Source organism: Austrofundulus limnaeus, unplaced genomic scaffold (assembly GCF_001266775.1).
Source record: "Austrofundulus limnaeus strain Quisiro unplaced genomic scaffold, Austrofundulus_limnaeus-1.0 Scaffold740, whole genome shotgun sequence".
Taxonomy (NCBI): Eukaryota; Metazoa; Chordata; class Actinopteri; order Cyprinodontiformes; family Rivulidae; genus Austrofundulus; species Austrofundulus limnaeus.
The window spans coordinates 142,741-147,594 of NW_013953142.1; the positions used below are offsets into that span (position 1 = coordinate 142,741).

Sequence of the window (4,854 nt, forward strand, 5' to 3'; positions counted from 1 at the left end):
GCCTGTAAGAGTCTACAGTTCCAGAGTTTCTTAAAAACAGTCAACACTCCTCCTCCTCTTCCAGGAGGAGGAGGGCAAGCGATTGTCGCCTCACCGCACAGGCTCCATAGGAAATGAATGGAGAGCGAGCGACATCGCCTCCCGTGTGTCGAGCCCTTTAGCAAAAAAATATATTGTTAGTTAGCTGGTTGGGAGTTAGCAAAGCTAACATTTTGGTTAGCTGTGCCCACGACTGCTGAGGGTCATCCCTAACACAAGAGGATGTGCTGCTTCTTCCTGTTGTTTAATCGTCCCACCCTGGACATAAAACCTTAACAGCATAAAATCAATATGACATCATCGATGAAAACTTCTGACTCTTAACAGTAAAAAAAAAATAAATAAATTTTTATTCACTTGGGCTTTTTTTTAATCAATATGCAACTTAAAATTTTTAAAAAGCAAAAAGCACACAAGGAATAAATTTTCCATAAATCTAAGATTGAAAACAAACACCCAGAGAGCTGACCTTGTTTCTCACTGTTAGCATAACATTATAGACATTTTCTGATGACTGTGTGGGAGAATGGGCCGAAGTGCAAGAAACAGCTGCTCAAACTGTAGCTTGGCTTCACTTTATGACTGACTTTTTGTTTAATAAAACTTTGGCGTGCAGGGTTACGTGGTTGTGGGTGAAACGCTCCGTCTCAACTCTGGAGTTATATAATACAGCTGATGTTTAACCCGGTGGTCTCAACTCTTTGCATGTCCTAAAGAAAAGGAGTGTCAGAATCCATGTTTGTAAAATCTTCCACTGGATGAAAAAAAAAACAATCTAAGGAAGCCTTCAGACTGAGTTGAATGACTTCATCAGTCTGACATCCTGCGCAGCACGTTGGCGACAGTGGAATGAAAACAACTCTACTTTTAGAAACTCTAGGATCCACAAGTAAACCCGCAGTCTGACAGCAAAGCGCGTCATTCTATTCTGTTTGACACAAAGCCAAAGGAGAGAAGCTGATGCAGACTGAGTCGTCTTAGCGGTTAGCAATTAGCTATTAGCTTCCATTAAATTTTACGTGTTTTGTGTCAGCTTTAGCTAATTCATATAGTTAATTTTATTTTTACAAGTTTAGCCGTTTAGATTTAGTATAGCTATAATTTTAGCAGATTCTGAAAGCTTAAAGTTAGCAAGACCTAATTTAATAAAAGCTAATCAGTGTGCTAACAGTTCTCAAAGTTAATAAAAAAGCTTATCCGCTAAATGAAACATTAGTTTTTTTATTAGCTGTTAGCTGATTAGCGTAACCATTCTCACCACTGGGTATCAACAATACCTAGTTTTAACTGTTTATACCTGTGTTAGTTGGCTGTTTGCTGGTTTAAAGTCTGCAAAACACTGTTTACCAGAAGATAATTTGTCTGTTTACTTTTTCAAAATTAGCAAAAAAGTTCATCCGCTAAATTAAACATTAGTTCTGCTATTAGCTATTAACTGTTTAGTGTAACTATTCCCACCACTGGGTATCGACTATAYCTGCATTAGTTTGCTGTTAGCTGGCTTAAAGTCTGCAAAACTCTGTATAGAGGACACTAATTGGTCCGCTAATGTTTTTCAAAGTTAGCGAAAAAGCTAATCCRCTGAACTAAACATTAGTTCTGCTATTAACTGTTAGCTCTTTGCTGGCTTAAAATCGGCAAAATCCTGTTTAGCAGAAGCTAATTCATCTTCTAATATTTTTCGAAGTTAGTGAAATAGCTAATCCACTAAACTAAACAGTTCTTTTATTAGCCGTTAGCTAGTTTGCGTAACCATTCCCATCATTGGTTATTGACTATGGGTGTGTCCAAAACGACAGGCCGGGTCCTCCGGAGGACCCGGCCTGTCGTTTTGGACACAGCCGTAGTTTCTTGAATCAGCTAACAGCTAAAAGCAGAAATAAATTTTCGTTTACAAATTTTGCATTTCTACTAACTGTGAAAACTGTTAGCAAATTGATTAGCTTCCGCTAATTTAGGTTTTAGCCAATATGAAGTCTGATAACGGCTAACTAGCACAGGTATAAGTTGGTGCACTGTATTCTATACCCAGTGGCGGGCATGGGTCCACTAATCATTGAACAGTGAAACAAAGTTTTAGTTTAGGGGATGAGCTCTTTCACCAGACCGAGCGACCGTCGTTTTAGCAGTTAGAGATTAGGTGTTAGTGTTAGCTTTTGGTTGTTTTGCAGTTTAGCGTTTGATTCTGCTATTTCAAAAAGAAAACATGTTTAGCGATGCAGTGTTAAGGGCTCGACACACGGGCAGNAATTTGGACGGTCTAGCCTCCCCTCCTTACCCCGGCGTACGTCATGTCACCTAGCAACTGTGACGACGCTAAACAAGCAAACTTAAATCAAAACTAGAAAAATATCAATACATTAGCGTTATTAATATCACAAAACTATAAAATTAACTTAAAGGTGACATTTGAAGAACTAATTGACCCACTGTAGGTTCATGTTTATTTCGCGTTTTTTATGACAAAAATAATATTTAAAAACATGACCACACAAATGATAAAAGTATTAGCATTACAACTGCTAACATTTTTTAATTTTTATATCGCAATATTTTTATTTAAAACGTATTCTTTTCTCTCGCTTCCGCCTACTAGCATTAAAAAAGTCTCCGGTCGGGCCGCAATGCATTATGGGATAYGCTGGGCCGGGAAGGATCCATCAGACCTGTCCTTCGATTCGGGCCAAAGGAAGGACGTATTTGTCGGCCGCATCGGAGGAGTCTTCGGTTTTGGACGGCCTTCGTCACGGCGTTGTGACGTATGCGGCCGACGAATTCGGCCTTCGGAGGACCTGTCCTGCCATTTTGGACACAGCCAATACCTCGTCTTTAACAATTTATACCTGTTTTAGTTAGCTGTTCGCTGGCTTAAAGTCTGCAAAATCCTGTTTAGTGGAAGCTAATTAGTCCGCTAACATTTTTTAAAGTTAGTGAAAAAGCTAATCCGCTAAACTAAACATTAGTTCTGCTATTAGCTGTTTAGAGTAACCAATCCCACCACTGGGTATCGAATATACCTAGTCTTCAACAATTCAAACCTGTGTTTGTTCACTAGCCTAAAGTCTGCAAAATCCTATTTAGTGGAAGCTAGTTGGTCAGCTAACATTTTTTTTAAATTAGCAAATAAGCTAATCTGCTAAATGAAACATTAGCTGTCTTATTAGCTGTTAGCAGACTAGCTGGTTCATTTGGATGTGGAGGAGCAGTATCTCTACTTCCAGTTTACTTTGCAGAAAACTTGTTTAACTGCCTGTTTGTTCGATCTTATTAATTATTTCACTACCCGGAGTTCATGAGCAGAGAGCTTCACCTTTCAGCTCCAGCACAGAATCCATAAAACTGCAGCAGCTGCACCGATCTGTCTGTCGATCGTTCATTCTGAGAAACTCCTCCTTACAGGAGTTCAAGAGAGGAAATTTAAAAAAAAAATCAAGCCATCATTCTGTATTTCTCAGGCTGAGGTGCGTAAAAACCTGCGAGTTAGATGGAAATAAGTCCTGCTCCAGTTCTGACGCCCGCTCCGCTGAGAGCGGCGAGTTCCCACCGAGTCAATAAGATCCATAACGCCTCGTTCTGCTGCCATCTGGGCCGCCAGCGAGCAAGTGAACGAGAGGCTAAGTGGCTTTCAACACCTTCCTCATCCACTACATCAGCTCAGCAGCAGGCAACTCAGCTTGTAATGATTTAGCTGTTGGCCTAAAAGATGCTTTCACTTATCGAGGATTAGATTACAGCGCTCGCTGTTTGATCACCAACAGTCGGCTACACTCGAGTCGACGTTACCTGCAGCTGATTCCATCCTGGAGCGTCGAAAAAAATAACACGTAAAAGTGCTGAAGAGTGCAGAAACCAGAGAGGAGCAGGAAGAAGAGCCAGTGGTTGAAGGAATGTTGACGAGTTCATCAACTTCCTGTATGAGAAGAGACACGTCTTTTCTCTGCTCTTCAGTCTGGCCACGCCCACTTACACCTGTTCTCTGTTCCATTGAGCTCAGCCGCCTCCCATCCCCTCATCAGCCCGAGTCCGTCCGTCCCCTCAGTCTTCATCCACACCTCAATGGAGCAATATGTCTTCACACCAGCAGCGAAATGCTAACATTAGCACAACTGTAGGTAAAAGCTAAAATTAGCAACTAAATATAGTATAACTGTAGATAAAAGCTAAAAATAGCAACTAAAATTAGCACAACTATAGGTAAAAGCTAAACAGCACAGCTGTAGATAGTTTAAATTCGCACAACTGATGCTAAAAGCTAAAACTAGCAGCTAAGTTTAGCACAACTGTAGAAAAATGCTTAAATTAGCACAATTTGTGGTAAATAGGATAATTGTTAAGAACAAATATTAGCACACTAATAGCAAAAATCTGAAAATAGCAAACTTGTGGAGTGGTTAGTAGCTAAATTTAGCATACTATAGATAAAAGCCGAAATTCGCAGAACCAGAGGCAAATAAGACAACTGTAAAATATTAGCACACCAATAGCAAGAAGCTAAATATAACAGCTAAATTTAGCATAACTGTAGATAAAAGCTAAAAATAGCAACTAAAATTAGCACAACTGTAGGTAAAAGCTAAACAGCACAGCTGTAGATAGTTTAAATTAGCACAACCGAAGCTAAAAGCTAAAACTAGCAGCTAAGTTTAGCACAACTGTAGAAAAATGCTTAAATTAGCACAATTTGTGGTAAATAGGATAATGTTTAAGAACAAATATTAGCACACTAATAGCAAAAATCTGAAAATAGCAAACTTGTGGAGTGGTTAGTAGCTAAATTTGGCATACTATAGATAAAAGCCTAAATTCGCAGAACCA

At 39.5% G+C, this 4,854-nt stretch overlaps 1 protein-coding gene across 1 annotated transcript in view; it reads left to right on the forward strand.

Moving 5' to 3' along the window:
* LOC106532267 (adenylate cyclase type 1) overlaps positions 1 to 4,854 on the forward strand; it is a gene marked incomplete in the record, with an annotated part of 61,146 nt that overhangs the window by 20,292 nt on the left and 36,000 nt on the right.